The sequence below is a fragment of the Anastrepha obliqua genome, chromosome 6, assembly GCF_027943255.1.
Source record: "Anastrepha obliqua isolate idAnaObli1 chromosome 6, idAnaObli1_1.0, whole genome shotgun sequence".
Lineage (NCBI taxonomy): Eukaryota > Metazoa > Arthropoda > Insecta > Diptera > Tephritidae > Anastrepha > Anastrepha obliqua.
Window position 1 is genome coordinate 77,668,932 of NC_072897.1, and position 20,933 is coordinate 77,689,864.

The window sequence follows — 20,933 nt, forward strand, 5'->3', positions numbered from 1 at the left end:
TTTCAAGTGGAAGCCTACGCAATAGAAAGATGTGCTCACTTTAACCTTGAATGCAACCAAAGGGTGATTTTTTAGCTATTATCTTTTTAAACAGTTGTTTTAAACAGCTGATGCACGTTTCGTGTTTCGTTTCACTGTCAAGAATCTTCAGTTTGGTCGATAATTTAACCATGAATCGTCTTACAAACAAACAACACTTGCAAATCATTGAATTTTATTATAAAAATGCGTGTTCTCTTAAGAAAGTTTATCGCGCGCTTCTTCCATTTTATGGTCAGTTTAATCGACCCACTGAAGCGGTTATTCGAGCTATTGTGACTAAATTTAGAACCAAATTTACATTATTGGACATCAAACCACCAACACGCTTACATAGAGTGCGAACTGAAGAAAATATCGCAGCTGCCAGTGTTAATGATGACCATCAATTATGGATTCGTCGCCGTTCACAGCAATTGGGCCTCCGTTACTCAACAACGTGGAAAATTTGCGAAAGGATTTAGGTGTGAAGCCTTTCAAAATACAGGTGGTGTAAGAATTGAAGCCGAACGCCCTACCGCAACACAGAATTTTTGGTGAATGGGTACGTAAATAAGCAGAATTGTCGATTTTGGAGTGAAGATCAGCCAGAAGAATTGCAAAAGCTACCAATGTATCCAGAAAAGGTCACAGTTGGGTGCGGTTTATGGGCTGGAGGTATCATTGGACCGTACTTCTCCAAAGATGCTGTGAATCGTAACGTAACTGTGAATGGTGAGCGTTACCGTGAAATGATATCCAACTTTTTTTTGCCCAAAATGCAAGAGCTTGACTTGCATGACATGTGGTTTCAGCAAGACGGTGCCACATGCCATACAGCACGCGTAACAATGGACTTGTTGAGAGGCGAGCTCGGTGAACATTTTATTTCACGTTCGGGACCTGTCAATTGGCCACCCAGATCGTGCGATATAACGCCTTTAGATTATTTTTTGTGGGGCTATGTTAAAGTTCATCTCTATTCAGACAAGCCTGCTTCAATTAACGCATTGGAAGACAACATTAAAGCATTTATATGTGACATGCCGGCCGAAACATTGGAAAGAGTATGCCAAAATTGGACTAAGCATTGCATGAATTTTTCTCAATTTTACGTGTGTTTTTTTGAAAAACTTTCCTATAGCACCCTTTGTAACAATATAAGCATAGCTGTCCTTACCGACAGCCACACAGCAATCAAGGCTCACAACTCTTTCCAGGTTACATCAAAGCTGGTGCTGGAATGTCTTGATAAGCTGAATATTTTAGGCCAGAAATGACGATTTCAGGGCACATATGAATTGCTGGGAGCGAACTAGCACACAAATTTGCCAGAAAAGTGGTGTGCTCCCCATTTATAGGCCCGAAGCCATTATTTGGCATAGGAAAGGGTAATTTCTCTTCTCTTATTCAGGAAGTAGAAGAAAGAGACAGAAAATCATGCTGGGATAATTGCAGACAGTTGAAGGGAGTTGCCAGTTTAGCATTTCATAGACAACCGATTGGACGGAGAGGTCGATGGATACCAAATAAAGGCTGGGTTGATGAGGTCACAACCAACCGGCTGAAAATGGGAACGCGTGGTGGAGGATCGATCGGAGTGGAGAGCCGTAGTTGTGGACGCAATAGTCTGCTTTTTTATTTTCGTTTGAGTTGCATATTTTTTTCTTGTTCATTCCTCGCGGGAGCATAGGGCCTCATGCGTTGGTTACGTTAATCTATTTGATTTATGACAGGGTGGGTGGTTAGCCTGCCACTACCAGTCCTGAACTTAAGAACAACGCTTTCTTACTGCTTGGATCCCACAGATGGTTAAGGAATTCGCTAAAGTTGATGTGTATGCGCTTTACCGCCGTTGCCCACTTCCTCTTACTGGCGCCACTGATGCAATGTGTAACTCTGTGTTTTTCTTTGCTTTTGCTTATTTTACCAGCCACAATGCGAATAATGCGCTGACTATTGTGCGGGAGTGGAAAGGATAAGTTTGGGTTTGAGGAGTAGGGAGTGAGTCTGAAAATATTTTTGGGATTTAAAATTATTAAATTCCCTCTTTCTAAAGGTAGGTAAATTTGGAAAAGTGAGCGGACCGTGCTTCAGAATTCGAACCCGCAACCTCTGGGATGGTAGCATATTAATCATTAATTGATTCTTTTCAGCCTTCAACAAAATACCAGCATAATAGTATTTGATTCATTTAAGTAGAAATGTGCATTCATTGCTAACCAGTCCAGTGAATTGTGTTAAGAAATGTGCATTTATATGCTACAAGATGGATCAGATCTGCTCCGGCGAGTTCTTTAAGTACGGTGCAGCTTTGGATGCATGTCTGGCATCATAAAATATTCCGTATTTGTCGCCATTGCAATAAATACTTTTATCTAATCCCACTAATCATACTAATGCCGTAGCAGAAAAGCAGCAAGCAAACAGAAAAAAGCCAGCTGCAATAAGACAACAGCAAAACAAGTAAACAAATATCAGCTTCTTAGTCAATGATTAATGTAAGTAAAAGTGTCAAAACTGATTTTTTTATCTAATTATTTAGCTTTGTATGCATCTGTAGCAATCAAGCTCTTATTAACATCTGTTATTATGAGTGTTGTTCTACATCTGCAAAATATATATGTAATTAAATAAAAAAATTAGTATGTGTATGGGTATGTTTATGCTGCCATAAGAACAACATGTTATCAACAACAAAAGGCACAAGGTCGTGTACAGCGTGGTGGAAATTGTGGACCTTTGCGTACATGTTACATATCATACTTATATTTACATATATGAAAGTGGGGCGCCAGAAGATGGGCTTCGGTGGCAGCGCGAATGGCAGAGCAAAGGGGTAGCTAGTATAGAGGCATGCGTTCGTCAATAAAAAATAATAATACCAATTAATATTATGTTTCTTTTTTAATTAATAGTATGTTTATTTCTATTATTATACAATTTTAATTAATTACTATTATTATACAATTTGGGATTGTTGGTGATCCAGTCTGGTAAGACCCAGCCAAGGAAAAAGATAGGACAGGGCAGTCGGTTTTTAATACAGCAAATTTATATACTGTAACGAACTAAGAAAATTCGCGTATCCACTGGCAACAGTATTGAGCGAACGGGATATCAAAACAAAAACATGAACTCGCCTTGGCACTAGATAACGCAACAGAACTCGCCAGAAGATACGAGTTGCCAAACCTAGAAGCAAATTAATTAAGCACAACCAAATCTATTAAGCACATGTATATAAGCAGAGGTGCATGCGTGGGACCGCGTAAAAGAATAGTAAAGCAATAAAGTGATATACATAGGTACTAACGCAAGCAAGTTGTTTTGCCATTAATTTGTGTTTTTTACTTAACAATCCAGTGATCAAGCTCAGGGGAATTCTTGTGAGACGTTTTTATTTGGATAAGGACTTAACAAATTCGTAGCAATTGGTGTCAAAAGTGGAATTGCTGAATAAATTGCAAAGAACAGGATCGTGGAAATGGCAAAGCTAAGCAAACTTCGGCATCTTAAGAAAGAGTTGGAAGAGCGTGGCTTGTTAATAAGGAAATGTTCAAAAAATCAGCCCAAGGCGTTATTACTGATGTTATAATAGATGAGGAGCATATTGTAGAATCAGAGGAAATAGTTGAAGAAATACCACAAGACGAGAACTGCATTCTTTATGAAGAACAATTGGTTGAAGACAGGGTTGGCAATAATACACTAAAAAATAAATACAATATGCGTTTCACTACCACTACTTCTTCAGTAGTAGTTAAAACACGAATTTCTTTATCACTGAATATGAAGTGATAGTCAAAAAAAATTGCATAATAGAGTAATGCAACTATTGTAAATACTGAATTAGTTTCGGAAGATGAGTTGCCTTTGCGTGCAACACCCGAAATAAATGATGCGGAAGAAATATCTGACGATGAACGTCCAGTACCTCAGTGCTCCGAATTGTCTGCAAATGCCGAAGTAATGTTTATCACTAAGAATGTTAATGGTCAGAAAGGCAATTGCAGTATACTACACAGCCAACCGAAGACGAACTCCGCATGCGCATAAGGGTATTCAGTTTCAAGTTAAGCGTGTGAGCGTGTAAACGAATAAAAAAGTAGTAAAGGGATCCACTAAAGCTTGTAAGTTGTGTTGCCATGATTTGCGACTTTTATTTAACAATTCAGTGATCTGACTCAGAGGAATTATTGTGAGATGTTTTTATTTAGACAAAAACGTAACAAATTCGTAACAATATAAATCTCTTAATTTTAAAGAAAAAAGTTAATTAGTAACAAATTTTACTTGAATATTATGATATGGGTAGATCTAAAAATTAAAATTATTTGTGCCACCATGCACACTTAAACAAAAAAATTCAGTTCAGCTCGATTGGACAGGAACCAAACATTTAGAGGGTAAAAAAGCGATTTTAAAAACTTAAGCTTTTTATTAACAACATGCAAAACAGTTGTGTATACAAGACAACGCATAACTCGAGAATGGGGCGTCCGTCTTAAGCGGTATTTGTTTTGTGTTTTTCGCGGCTCAAGAAAATATTTTAAGACAAAAAAGTTTTAAAAATCTCTCCATTTTGTATGAGAAATTTTATTTATTTATTTATGTTACACCAAATGGGGTTCAATTTAGATTTTTTTAGTACTTAATTTTTAATTTAAGTGTTATCATTAATTATCCGAAATGAATTTTTAAAAATTTCTCAATTTAGCTGTACATTTAAATATTAGGTCTGCTGTTCAAATTACGGTTGTATGTCATAATAACACTATATATGTATAAGTTGAGCATGTCACGGTAACGCTCGCCATTTACTGTGACCGCGGAAGAAGAAGAAGACTCACCACTTTGGAAATAGGTTTTCAATATTTCCCAATTTTGTTCAAGCGTATAGCGTCCCATTTCGTAAATGTCAAACCTTTAAGTAAATTATGAACACATTTGACATGTCATTTGTGTTACCATTCTCAAAAAAATAGGTGGTTCAAAAATCAAACGCTATATGGCCCACCCTGTGCATAGAAAACATAATGTAACATAATATACATAATACATTTTCTCTTATTTATATATAGTCTGTTAGTTAAGTTTAGGCTGAGAAGCTCTATATAAACATGAAGTATGAAATAAAGACGCACACCACAAATAGGAGGAGCTCGGCCAAACACCCAAAAAGGTTGTACGTGCCAATTATATATATATATAGAAAATGAATAATTACATTAAAATAGCAAGGCAACCAGCATATGAGGCTATCGGCCTTTATTTGATATACGTCTAATTGCAAGGAAATTTGAGAGAATTACACAAAAATAGGTGGTATGTTCACATTTTGGAGAGCCGTCATATTTACCCGCTGGACAACAAAATCGAAGAACCATGTTTACCATGAGCCATTTGACATTAGATCCCCTCAACCTCTTTACATTCCGTGCATATAAAAGACATTGAATGTAAAAGTATTCAAAAAGTGTTTAATTTACGTTAAAATTACAGTTTATGCCGCTGAAGGGCATATGGTTTTTTTAAAATGAGCTTTTTCAAGGCAGAAATACGCTCGGAGATTTGTCTTTGTCTGCCGACCAACAATCGCTATTAGAAAAACACTTTTCTATCATTTGGTGTTTCGAGCACGGACACCACAGCACTATTCGGCTATGGCGGCCAAATGAAAATGATACAAAATTTTAAATAAATTTTTTGTGAAAGAAGTTGTTTTGATTTACAAATATTTAAGAAAAGTTGTGATATTTAATAATAAAAAAAACAGAACTAAACATCTTTGAGGATATGATACATTTTTTCTAACTCAAACTTCAAGATTTCCGAAAGAAAGATCAACATTAGGCATGAGTTTTGTTATCACCGTCAATGGTTTTACTTTAGATCACTGCCTTATTTAGAAGAAAGCATGTTTTTTAGACTCTTCGAAGTAATTCTTGGCTGAATTTTTTTTTTTATATTTTTTAACATAACTAAAATGTCATTAACATAACTTTTCGTTTAAGAATTGGTCTCAAACATTGCGGTAGCTCTTTTGTTAAAGTTTTTAAAATAGAGCACAAAGACAAATTGAATATGTACGTCAATGTTAAAATACACGCGTTAACTGCCGACAGCATTGAGATAAGATAAACAAATTGTGCTTGACTGAGCTTTTTTGTAGCTCAAATGTTTGGTCAAAATGAGATAAATAGATGATTTTGAGATGTGGCACTCTATTTCAAAAATTTCCATGTGCATTGTGTCTTTTTTTTCCATGAATTATAAATCCAAAGTCCGCGGAGAACGCGGATATACACACGTATAATATATTTAAAATTATAAAATAACACACATAAACTCTGCCACCACTAAGAATTTGATTCCTTAATTGAAATGTATTTTATATAGTTTATCCGCCATATTGACGATGTTCTAAAGAAGCATCGCTCATATCTGTCACGCAAGGCTCCGCAGTTGTAACAGGTTGTTCGCTGTTAGCAGTGTTACCCCTTTCCGTATAATTATACGAAACGGGTATATTTTTACAAAGCTTTTTATAATTTTCGTAGGAAATATTGCTATCCCTATATTTGTGTGTACCAAAATAATGAGAAACGAAACTCCATTCAACTTTTGTGCATTCGCAACCAACCAACCCAGTTTGAACGTAAGGATTTGTCTATACTGCGTAAAATGCAACTATGCTTCTAAGCTTGAATTTTCTTAAAATTAATATCAATCAAGTTCTCTCTTTCAGACATATGGCTTGTAATTCATGGTATGAAGAATAATCTATTATTTGATTTTTCTTTTTTGTCACAGTATCCAAGTAAGTAATTTTGGTCGAATTCAGCAAAGGGCCCCAGTTATTTTTTCCAGTACTCATCGACGTCAATTAGAACTGCCGAGCGAAGGCAGGTCCTTCTAACGCAAAGGAGGCGTTGACCTTCCTCTGCTACCACCCTCGCGTAACGTGTCGAATGCTCTCAGCGCCAATGCGATTGTTTTCATTCATACGACATGATCTACTCAGCAGAGCTGCTGAATATTAATTCGCTGCACTATTTCCATGTCTGTGTACAGTTCATAGAGCTCATGATTCCATCACGACATTATTGCTTCTACCAATTGCTGGTATACAGTGCATTTAACCCTTTATTGCATACTCCAGCCTACAGACGGGGGCGAGAGCACTGATTTATATTGAAGTTTTAAAATTTTTATATTTGAAATTTTACAAATATGTAAAGTAGAGCTTTATTTGTGCGCTCTTATATGGCCAAATAGCTGCTAGTTTTTATATAGTGTACTTCGATCATTTTAACACCTCAGTGTTATTGTTAGTTTGTTTGAAAAGCCACGCAATTTACAATTTAGGTTCAGTGTAGGCAACTCGCGTTCCATGCATTAAACTTTCTAGTGATACTGAGCTCAACAAAAAGTAAATCTTGGTTTTTCGAAGGATTATGGAACAGTTTGTGGACTGGATGTAAGCAACTTTCTGGGGAGCGGCATGATTAACAAACAAAAACACCTTCTTTCCACTTACATGGGAATACAACCAAGTTGTCAAAAAGCATATTACTCCTCAACTGCAACATGTCTAGTGGGGGGAAAAAATTGAAATACTCAATCCAACAATTATCAATGAGTACAACGGGGACATGGGTGTTGTCGATTTATTGAATGGACTCATTGGGCAGCTCCATATAAGAATAAGGACAACTATCAACCAATATACTCAATTGTGTAATTTGAGGAAATTTTTGGAAAGATCCGACAGTCTTTTGTGTAAAATTCTAAGTTAATTTATGTGATTCCATAACAAAATAATGCTTCTTTTAATTTCATATCAAAGAATAAATAAACTTTTTAATTAAATCTCTATATAATGTTTTGCATTTAACATTTTCATTGTATAGGTTCACTTCAAGGTGGACTTTACATTCTTACATACGTACATATACAGGGCCCGCCATCTATCGTTACGGATTTGAACTAGGTATTATTTGAAGAATGGTAACACTTAGCTGTCATCTGATTTGACAGAAAATTAGTTTTATTCTTCCGCTGAACGAAAATGGTTGTGTATACGCTCAAAGAACGCTGGGAAATATTGCGACATTACTTTGAAAATCATGGTAATGTTGCAGAATGTGTACGAAAATTACGTACGGCAATGGGAAGAAGAAAAGCACCGAATGAAGCATATGTGCGTTACTTTGCGAAAAAAGTAAGAGAAACTTCGTTGCTTATTGACAAACCAACGCGTGACCGACCAAAAACCGTGCATACACCCGAAAATATTGCTGATGTGGCCGATAGTGTTCGTGAATCACCAGGAACATCAGTTCACCGTCGTTCTCAACAATTGGACATTTCGGAGACATCATTGAAATATGGGATGGAGCATGGTAGCCGAGGCAGCCATATGAATGAAGTTGTGTTCCATCATTAACCGGAAGGATTGTACTTCAAAATAAAAAAAACAGTTTGGAAAAATATTGAGTAGTTCCTTTTTTATAGCATCTTTAATTCCGTAAAGTTATATGGCGAACCCTGTATTAGGTAAACTTATTCTCAGATTACAAAATTATTGAAAGACTTGAGTTCAAAAGCGTAGTCTAGTTGAATTTTTGAGTACACAAAAAAATTCAAGTACAATGTGTTTGACCGACCTCCTTATCCAATTTGTGGAGTGATTCTTAATAATGTTCCACAAATGGAGGTATCTACATTTCTATCTCGCCTAAGAATTGCAGATGGTTTTCTATGAGAAGCTTTGTCATACCAGAAATATACTAGGAGACACTTTGCTTTACTATCCCAAACTTGTTGTATTTATGCCGTTGGATCAACTACTTTGTTTAAGAGTGAAAATGTTTATGCACCTTAACGGCGTCATTCTATATTGCGATCGAAAGATCAGACGATTGAAAGACCGGACGAACGAATCGTCTCCAGACGATTTCGTTTACCATTTTAATTCCCTCGTTCGTCAACGCTTACATTTAATTAATTTAAGTTAAAAAAAAAATGTCTTCAAATTTTTTCTATCTTTTTGAATCCTGGATGCGCTCTTCTGCATTGTTTACATAGTTATTCCTTAATACATATAATCGTTTCTTTACATACGCGTTTGCTTGTTTCTATTTTTAGTCTACATGAAACAGGTCTTCCGCTGAAAACAGTGACCGACGTACGGAATCAGTTACCGCAGCCCCTAACGAGCACAAAACTGAGCAAAACTCATCCCGTAGAGAACAACTGCGTTCTTTTAATTACATATTTACACAATGCATCGGTTTGTGTGTGTATGTGTTTGGTTGTATCTACACAATGTTCCCATTGATATTTTTGCTTACACACTTTTTCACACATCCGCGTTATCAGTTACAATTTTTCATTGTTTAATAAACCAAAGCCAAAAACCCACAAATGTAAATAGTTCATTTATCTATAATTAAAATTATTCAACATTGTTTTTAAGTTATTTTAATACAAATTATAATTTTTCTTTTCTATATATAAAGTTTCTTTTGTAAATGATTTCGAAATGTACTGCTTGGCAACACTGTGTGGTGAGAGAGCAACCAGCTGACAGAATTCTTCGGGAATTTTCAAAAATCGTGAAATAAAATCTACGATACGGAAGGAAGGAATTTTTCATTCACATAGGGTTCTCATTACTTTGATCGTAACGGCTGACAGGGGACTGCGTTTACGTCGGTCACTGTTTTCAGCATTAGCCGTAGAGTCGCATTGTTGTTACAATCACACCGTACTCTCTGACCTCGACAGCATGGATCAGTATGTCAATGAAATGCTCTCGTTATCGTCACGAGTAAAAAGTGCGGGCTTGTCACTGAATGATAAAGTGATAACCTCAATTATGCTTGCTTGCAAGCTGAATTTGATATTTTTGTTATGATCATCGAAAATACTCAAAAAACTGTAACAATTGAGCATGTCAAAACTACGTTGTTGCAGAATCAAGGATATATCCAAAGAGCAGCACTTCGAACGACAGTGCAATGATCGCAAAAAATAAGAACTTTGCATGGCATTTTGTAGGCATTATGCGAAGGTCTGACCAAAGAAGAAAAATAAACCGATCAACAACAAACCTAATTGACCTAATGATAATGTATTATTTGCTTCGCTTCTCGCGTGTAATGTAAATTCAATAGAATGGTATGTCGATAGCGGTGCCACATCCTACTTGTTAAAGGAGAGCTTGCTTTACTTAGACAAAGGCTCATTTATAGAAAAAATATTATTATTGCTAATAATTCGAATCTAAAAACGGAATGTATTGGTGACCTACACATGTTTCCCAATATTGGCAAAGCGGAACGTCAATCTAATCTAACGTCAACAGTTATAAATGTCACATTGTTCCCTAACTGTTCCCCCTTCTACAGTGAGTCAAATGGCAATCAAAGGGAATAGAATCGCCTTTGAAAAGACGAGTTGTGAAATTTGTAATACATGTTACATATAAAAGTCATAGTGGCATTGTGGTGTCTCCGAAAGAGACATGCAGGTTCAGGTAAAAAATTTTGGCTGAAGCTTCTGTGACAGCAGCATATCTGTTAAACAAAACTCCATGCAGAGCCAATGTCAAAACTCTCGAAGAAAGCTGGACGAAGTTGAAACCAGACTTCTTCTACTTAAGAGTACTTGGTTGTCGAGCAATGGTCCGAGTTCCAAAAAAAAAGCAATTGAAGAAGAAATCGATTGAATGTGTATTGATGGGCTATAGCAACGAATCTAAAGCGTACCGGTTATACAATAAAATGACTGAGAAGATGGTAATAAGTCGAGATGTGGTGTTCTTTGATGACAGAATTAAGATTAAAGAAAGAAATATTAATGACTTGACTCTTGCAATCAGCAGTGTTTCAAAATCAACAAATTAAATCCAACGGCCAACCAAACAATACAGTTGACGACGTAACTAACAATATCAACGATTTTCTCCAAACACCTTTTCTGCTTCCTACATAATCTGCAAATCCAACACCATCTCTCCATCCTCTCTCTCTAATTCACAAAAGACTCTCTTTCCCCCACTCTAATAAGTCGTCTCACCAATAGCGAAAGCTATGTAACAGCTAATAACTCAGATCCGTTACATAGTCGTGAAATTTCTCCTCAAACCACCAATCACACAAATACACAAGTCTTTTATTTATTTATTTATTTATTTAAGTCTATGAATTACAATCCTTACAGACTATGATACAAAAGTTGCTTAGATTAAGCTACAAATATATTATATGTATTTAAAAACTATACTAGCTACTAACTAACTATAATATAGAATTCAAAAGATTTAAAAGTGCTGTTCTTGAAAGCGAGAAATCAAGAAGAACATCATTATGAACGGCATTTAATTCCCGTAAAGCACGAGTAATGGGAGCATTGCTGGCATACGTAGTTTTACAGTTACCCCCATAATAAGGGTAGAAGTTCCTAAGAGATCGCTGGGGAACATTAAATCGAATTCTTTCCAATAAGTAGGGACAATCAATTACTCCAGTAATAATATTATGAGTAAAAGACAGACACAGTATAGTCCTACGAATCTCTAAGGACTTGAGACTTATAAGCATGAGACGAGCAGAATATGATGGCATGGGATCAATAAAATTCAGGGACCGAAGGGCATATTTGAGAAATATTTTTTGCACACGTTCGATTCTATTAATAGCTTGCTGACTACAAGGTCTCCAAATAAAAGCAGCATATTCTAAGTGAGATCTAACAAAAGATGTATACAGTAACTTAATGGTATAGGGATCAGAGAACTTAGTGGCGTTCCGTCTGACGAAGCCCAGCATCGAAATAGATTTAGAAGTAATATAATTTATATGGTTATTAAAAGAGAATTTGTTATCGAAGATGACGCCAAGGTCCTTAAACTCACTAACACACTGCAGGACACATGCCGAGATCCTGTACTTAGTGCACAAAATATTAGATGTTTTAGAGTAAGATATTTGGAAGCACTTAGATAAGTTCAGCGAAAGTCGTGAGTTCTGGCACCAGAAATAAAGCCTATTCATATCGGCTTGAAGTTTAATGGCATCCTCTTGCGTCTTGATCGCTGAGAAGATCTTAAGGTCATCAGCATAAAGTAAAAATTTAGCAAATGTGAAACAACTTTTGATGTCATTAATAAATAACACAAATAAAAGCGGTCCCAAGATACTTCCTTGCGGAACACCTGAGATGGCAGCAAAGGAAGTAGATGAAATACCATCGATTGTTACAACACAGCGTCTATTGCTCAAATAAGAGTTTATCCATTGCAGAAATTAGAATGAAAGCCAAGACTAGCTAATTTTTTAACTAAGATTCTATGAGAAACTTTGTCGAAGGCTTTCGAAAAGTCGGTGTAAATACAGTCGACCTGGAAGCCAGCGGAGAAAGAATCAATGCAGTATTCACTAAAAACGGCCAGATTAGATACTGTAGATCTGTTAGCAATAAACCCATGCTGATTAGGGCAAATTAAAGATTTAACGGCAAAACTCAGCTTTGCATAGACCGCATGCTCAAAAATTTTGGAGATAGTCGACAGCTTAGAGATAGGTCTATAATTTCTAACGTCATTTTTATTGCCACTCTTAAAGAAGGGCGTAATGAAAGAGAGTTTCCATGCGTCAATGAAACACCCCGACGATAAAGATTTGTTGAAAATAATTTTCAGGGGATAGACGAAGGCCGGACAGTTTTTTATCAAAACTGCTGAAAGTCCATCAGCATCAGTTTGAGAGGATGATTTCAATTTAGTTAAAGCATTACTAATATCCTCAGAAGAGAGGCAAAGACCTCCAAAGTTCAGGGCATAATCTAAGTCAGAAGAAAAGTCGGATGGGCAATCAAGTTCGTCGTCAGCAAAATTAGATTTAAAAAATTCAGCAAACAAGTTTGCCGTTTCAGTTGGGGTTCGCGCTTGGCTATTATCGAAAAACATACCAGTGGGAACACTGGCACTACTCCTTCTAGATTTTATGTATTTCCAGAAGATTTTGGGATTCGCTTTAATGTTTAACTCTATATTGGTAATATAGCTGTTATAGAGAGATTTATTTAAATCGTTGAAATCCTTTAACGCTTGCTTATATTTAACGAAGTACAAATGATTCTTCGTAGATTTAAACTTCTTGAAGTAATTATTTTAAAGATTTTTAAGCTTTTTCAGAGACCTAGAATACCAGGGCAATTTATAGGGCTTTTTCTTTCTGAGCGGAATGTTATCTAAACAGAGTTTAGACAAAATGGACTTAAACGCAGAAAAACTACTAGATGTGTCGAGTTCAGCAAATAAATTATCCCAATTAATGTCAAGTAATAAGTCATTGAAATTGACAAAATCGCATAAAGAATAATTGAATGATTGCCTGACATCAGATGCAGTTGTAGCAAAAGTATAAAAGTCGATTTTGAGCACTAAGGGTAAATGATGCTTACCTTTTGGAGTTATGGAATTCAAACATTCATTGATCTCGTAGTTTATGTTATCACTTACAAATATGAGGTCTAAGATTCTGTTCAGAGAATTAACAAAATTATTAATTTGAAATAAATTAAGACTAAGAATATTATCAATAAGATATAATTCATGGTTTGCAGTTACATTGTTTGGTATGAGAATAGAGTTAGAGGCACTAGGACACCAATTTATTTTACTCAAGTTGAAATCACCTAACACACATAAATTATTGTCATTTAAATTATTTAGGACAAGATATACTATGTTGTCAACATGCGCTTTGTACAGCTCGTATGAACTTTCAGGCGGCAAATACGAGGCAATCAGATATAAAGAGCCTTGTGAGTTTCGACTACTTATGCAGACGCAGATCTGATCCAGTAGAGAGTCACCGTTCATGAGGGGGCACAAAAATGCGTTTAAGTGACACCTGATAGCAATAAGAATACCACCCCCGCGCAAGCACCCTGTTTTTGCAGCGTCTCTGTCTTTTCGAAAAACGTTAAATAGGTTCGGGTCAAAGAATTCATTGTTATAAAAACTTGCATTTAGCCAGGTCTCAACAAGAACGAATATGTCATAATCTAATTGCGAACTAAGGGTGCGGCCAGAGTGAACGCTGAAAGCCGAGCCGAGATTGTCAGTGCGATAAAGATTGTCAGTGCGATAAAACTGGTTACATACAAGTCAATACAAATAAGCTTGTGTATAACACAGTGAGCGCCGACAAGAGCAGAGAGCAAAGCCGATGAGTGCGAGAAAACAGTTTCAAAGCGTTTTGCTCGCTTTTTTGGATTGTTGATGTTTACTTTTTAGAGTGCAGTTGTGTTTTTAACACACTTTTATTAGGTCGGGTTGTATGTATGTATGTATGTATTTAACGGAATCTTTGAGCTTAATTTTCACTGGCTTCTAAAAATCTGATCGGCTTGAAATTTTGCACACCTATCAAGGACCGATGACAATGCAATAATTTGATAAAAGTTTTCCATTATCCTTATTAGGATTGCCAGGATTAATATTTTCTTTTTTTACCTGTGGGCAAAAAGTAAGGTGAATTTGGTTGTAAAATTAAAAATCTTTATTTATTCTTGTAAATCAATTTCATCCCCTTCAAAATAATCCCCTCTCGATAAAATACACCTATGCCAACGATTTTTCCAATCCCCGAAACATGCCAAATAGTCCATCTCCGGTATAGCCATCAGCACCTTCTTCGATTCAGCTTTTATCCCCTCAATCGACTCGAAACGCGTTCCCCGGAGTGGCCTCTTGAGTTTTGGAAATAGCCAGAAGGCACACGGAGCCAAATCAGGCGAATACGGTGGTTGCGGAACGATGTGCGTGGAATTTTTGGCGAAATGGTCACGAAGAACGAGTGCAGTGTGAGACGGTGCATTATCGTGATGCAAAAACCAAGAGTTGTTGGCCCATAATTCTGGTCTTTTTAGATGAATTGCTTCACGTAAACGACGTATAACGCTTAAACAATATTCTTTATTAACAGTTTGGCCAGGTGGAAGGAATCCATAGTGTACCACACCACGAAAATCGAAGAAAAACTGGCCAATGGAGTGGGGTAGCCGTTTCTCAGGCTCCCTCCACGAAATAAATATAAGATAAATCATTAAATAAATGATGAAATTCACCAAATTCATTCCTTTTTAGTGTAATTGGATGTTTTCCAAACTCTTTTGTGTTAATAATTGCATTAATCACACTAGGAGAAGCAAAATACTCTTCCTGATGAATCCATTACCGTGTACAGACCTTTTATAAACACAAATGAACAACAAAATTAAATGACATAAGAGCAAAACACATGGAATAAACAAAATTTCAGCGCTGATTCTCGCATTCACTGTGTTATATACAAATTTTCTTCTCGCATGAAAATAAGCGTCAATAAGCTCGGCTCGGCTCGGCTCGGCATCAGCGTTCACTCTGGCCGCACCCTAAGGGAGTGTACATGCTCTGCCTTAGTACGCATGCCGGACGCATTTTCATAATAAATCTTAATTCGACTATTATTTCGATTATTAGGCCTAGCACAGACAACTAATTCTGCGGCGGTTGATTTATTTGTTTGCTTAAAAAATTAAAAGGACGAATGGATACATTAGCAGGCCAAATCTCAGGCTTAAGTAGTTCATCATAGTTATGTTCACTAACACCTAACTTAAAGTTTATATGCCTAAGAGAGTCCGCATTTGTCTCTTTTTTAATAAGCTTATAACATAAGATATGCTTCGTATCTAAGCCGGCATGTTTATTAACATACTGAATAATGTTATCAGTTGACACCGTAGGTGAGAAAGATGACAAATGTAGCCACTTATAGCGTACAGCCACCTCAAGTTCGTTGTTCACACCAGAACCAACAACACGTAATTGATTTTTCTTACGTCTACTCTTTTTAGTCTCAACAGAGACCCAGGCAGAATCAGTGGGAGCCCGCGAAGAGTTTGGAAGTTGAGAAGCAATTATCCGCGAAGGTAAATTATTATTTACGCTCTTAACATTACCGGAGGGAGCATCAACTGCACTAGCAACAATTGGGCGAGGCAACAGCTGAGAGCGATTGCGAACGAAAGGCACAACAGACGGCGACAAAGTCTCAGAGGCAGAGGCAGCAGCAGCGTATGAGATAGAGGCGGAGGCGTCAGCAGCAGCATTCGAAGTAAAATTGTTGGCAGCAGAAATAGTTGGCACAGTTGTTGACATTGGATTCGTTGTGTTAGCAGTGCGCGAGATACAGCTAGTCTTATCATCAGCACAAATAGGCGCATTAACAGCCTCAGGATTTACTGCAGTAAAGCAGTTATTCAGTAAACTCTTCATAGAGAGAATTTCTGATTGAAGGTTATCAACCTTTCCCAAAAGCAATTGCTTATCATCGTGTAGAGATTGGAGCAGAGAAAGCACACGAATATTCTCTGCTCTAAGCCCAGCTAGTTCTTGCACAACAGCAATGAGCGCAGATTCCGTTTCTTCATCTTTCTGCCGAGTATTATTTACCTTTTGAAATACAGATGGTCCTTGTTGTTTTTCTGGCACAATCACAATTTCCCGATCATCCACAGGCGGCAATGCATCAAGTGTGTTGCGGGGTGGAGGCGGGGACCGAATTGAGTTTCGCCGCACTTTAGAGCAAACTGCACAAAGAAAGTCACGTTCACAGTTGATAAAAAAGTCAGCATCAGCTTCCGATAAGTTAACGCATTTCAAGTGGAAAAGTTCCTTGCATTTGGAACATTGTATTTTCCGTTCACCACGGTCGACTTTTTGCTTGCATGTGCAAGGCATGTTTTTAAATAGGCACTAATTGACGGATTCGCTAGAAAATAAACACAATTGTGGAGCGAACCAAAACACGTCTGTACACCGCAACTATCACTTTATATCCCAGAGTGTCCATGCTTTCGTAACTTTAATTACAACACCTTTGCTAAACAAGAGACCGCACTTCTTATGATTAAACTATATTTGTAAACTTTTAAATATCACTTCTAATATTTCTGTTATTGTAGCTGAGCTTAGAATAAATTTTTGTTTCACATTAATTTCAATCTATATACCCCCTCAACAAAGTATCTCTGTTTCAGACTTATTCAATATAATAAATTCCATAAATATTAATATTGGGCGATTTCAACGCCTGGAGCCCTTAATGGAGCTCACCTGCTAGCAACTGAAGAGCTAAAATTATTGAAGAACTTATTCTAGCATCTAACCTAATTGTGTCGCACACCATCAACGATCTTCACAATAGCGATCATTACCCGAGAGTAACCTCAAAATCCGTCAACTGCTTTACCCCTCACACCAAAATACCACAGTTTAATACCAACAAGGCCAACTGGAGAATATTTCAAAATAAAATTCAAACTTTTTCCTCCACTTCACCTCCAGTGGATAATAACAACGCTGAGGCAACGTTAATCCAAAAAAATCATTTGAAAAGTAGCTAACGAGTCAATCCCGCTCACACCTTACAAAATAAACTTTAGATCAGTCCCCTAGTTGTCCTCAAAATTGAAGGTTCTAAGAGATTCTAAACCAAATGCGTGGCATGCCTTGCAAAGATGTTTATCCATTGACAATGCTATTGCTTACAAAAAACCCTATGCCCTTTTCAACAAAGACAAGAAGACTGCGAAGCGCAAGAGTTTCGCAGATTTTACATCGAATATCAACCCCTACTCCCCAGTAACTCCAATTTGGCAAAACATTCGATCAATAACAAACTCAATTCAATGTAGTAAGTATTTCAGCGGAAATAACGACTGCTTTTGCAAGCTTTCCCTGTACTTTTTGTTCCACCAAGTACACAGTCCTCAAGCAGCCATTAAACTGCCCTTGTTCAGCTAAAGCTAAGCTCAAGGAAAGTCGGATTAACTTCAATGAAATAGAAACCTGTCTTAAATCTCTAACTAGCACTACCCAGGGGCATGATAAAATAACCTACTCTATGCTTAAGCTGGCGGCGGTCGCCGTAGCCGAATGGGTTGGTGCGTGACTACCATTCGCAATTCACAGACAGAACGTCGGCTCGAATCTCCGTGAAACACCAAAATTAAGAAAAAAAAAACATTTTTCTAATAGCGGTCTCCCCTCGGCAGGCAATGGCAAACCTCCGAGTGTATTTCTGCCATGAAAAAGCTCCTCATAAAAATATCTGCCGTTCGGAGTCGGCTTAAAACTGTAGGTCCCTCCATTTGTGGACCAACATCAAGACGCACACCATAAATAGGAGGAGGAGCTCAGCCAAACACCCAAAAAGGGTGTACGAGCCAATTATATATATATATATAATATCACAAGGTTCCCCCTTGTCAGTCACTTTATTTTTAATAGATTTCGATGATTTAAGTCGTCTTCTACTAAAGCAGAACAATATTCATCATTGTCTTTATGCAGACGATCTATACCTGCTTTGCAATAAAAATAACTTCAACGACATTCTAACCTGGTTTGATTATGCACTAGCATCAATTGACGGCTGGTGCCAAAACTCTGGTGCGAAAATATATATGGATAAATGTAAGCACTTACATGTATGTTTAAAATAAAATTGTAATCTAATTAATATTAAATATGGTATTCATTCAATATCAAATGTAAAAAGTATAAAAATTTTAGGATTAGTATTCGACTATAAAAATAACTTTAGAGAACACTGTAATAAATAGTTTAAGAAACAGCCTAGTTGCCAGATTAAATATAATTAAGTATCTTTCATCCTATAAGAGTCAAGCTCACACAAAAACCGCCCTCTTATAACCAGACTAACAATTTTTTCAAAAATCGACTACGGCCTGCCCATTTATTGGAAATGTTCCAAAAGTTCTTTATTGCTTATTAAATCTCCTTACCATGCCGCCGTTCGACGAAACATGCGTGCGTTAATAACAACTGTACGTCTAACCTACTAGCTGGGGCGGCTTCACTTCCATTGAAGATGGAATACTTTTCACTCGATGTTATCAAATACCAAAACTATGCTGCAAAACTAATCCAGCCCTTTCCAAAGAGGTTCAATAGCTGAAATCCAGAAAACGTCCATTGAAACACAAGTCTGGTATTAGCACAATACTGGAGCTAACGCCACATTTATATGCACTGATAGCCTTTCTGTATTTGAAGGCATCACAAACCTTACCAACACCAGTGAACCCATAGTGGCCATACAGCAAATGCTAATCGAGCTAGGCAAGAACGTGAAACTAATGTGGTTACCAGGCCATGTTGGCATAACTGGTAACGAACGTGCAGATGAAGCAGCAAAATTAGCCGCGAAATCTCCTCTACTCTATACACAATTCAATCTAACCTTAAGTTATTTTGTAACAAAGTAATCAACTATACTAAATAAATAAAATAAAATAATTTTTTTAACGCCGAAATAGCGCTCAATGACATTTCTTGGCTTGGCATGTCTGTCATCAAAGCTGCTCTGGACTGTATCACTGGGCATACGGAATGGTGTCAAGATATATGGTTGTAGTGGATAACCAGAGTCACCTGCGGAGAGACATTTCAAAATTACTATATAGTTATAATGTTAATTGTAAAATCTGTTTGAAGTAACTATTCTTCTGCGCTATGCTTCCATATAAAAGTGTCGTGGTTAACCCCAGGGTTTCTCGCGTCTATTGGGTTGGGGAACAAGTTCATAACGCTATTATATTTTCTTTTATTTTACAATGATTTGTTTGCTGCTTGGCAAAGAGGAAGTATTCATTTGATAGAATTCTTTATGCTTTACAAAACTATGTTAATTGTATTTTTGACTTATTTAATTTTTTATTAGTCTCAAAGGCTTAGCAATCGAATACCCAGGAGGCAAAAATCAACATTTACACCTGCTGTTCTTTGCTTTTCATCGAGGTCAAAAAGCTTGCAAAGCAGCACGGGGCATTTGCGATGTGATTGGAGAAGGTGTCTAGGCAAGTCTACAACGCGGAAATGGTTTGCAAAGTTCAAAAGTGGCGACTCTGATGTCGATGACAACTGCCGCAGCGGAAGGCCTTCTGAATTCAGTGAGGAACGTCTCAAATCACTTTTGAAGCAGGACAGTCGCCAAACCAGTCTAGAATTGGCGGAAAAAATGAGCTGCGATCATAAAACGATTCTCAATCACTTTCATTCAATGAGATTTTTCGACAAATTGGGAGCCTGGTTGCCTCACGAGCTCAACGAAAGAAACAAAGAAAGTCATCTTCAAATTGATTCTAAGCATCTCGCCCGCCATCAAGCAACAGCGCTTTTGTACCGAAACGTCACGGGTGATGAGAAATGATACCTATGTATATATCAATATGACGCAAAAAAAGATGTCGGTGGCTCCAGGAGACACGCCAAAGCCGAGAGTGAATCCGGATCTTCATCAAAAGAAGATACAATAATAATATGTGTTTGGTAGGATTGGGAGGGTATAGTGCACTGACAAATGCTGGAAAGGAATACCATGGTCAACAAGACCCATTGCCCAGCTACACAGCGTGAATAATTCTATTCGACTGAAAATACCTGATCGACAAGGTCAAGCCTAACTTTTTCACGCCAGATCTCATGCTCCACAAGCCGTCAAAGCCGCACTCCAAGAGCTCGAATGGTAGATCTCTTAGCATCCGCCGTATTCTTCGGACCTTGTACCGACCGATTACGATCTTTTCCACTTCCTGTCAAACCATATGAAGAGCGTTACCTTCGATAACAAAGAGGTCCTTAAAAAGTGGCTCAACAACTTCTTTGACACCAGACCAGTCGATTTTTGGCGGAACGGCATTGACAAATTGTTCCCGAGGTGGGAAGAGGTTGTAAACAACAACGGCGAATATATAATTGATTAACTTTTTGATTTATTTATTGTTTTTTGTTTAAATAAACGTCTTCCGTAAAAACGCTGCGAACC

General features: G+C 37.2%; 1 protein-coding gene across 4 annotated transcripts in view; it reads right to left on the reverse strand.

The window, feature by feature from the left end:
- LOC129250866 (uncharacterized) overlaps window positions 1-20,933 on the reverse strand; it is a 210,742-nt gene that overhangs the window by 163,275 nt on the left and 26,534 nt on the right. The window lies entirely within an intron of this gene.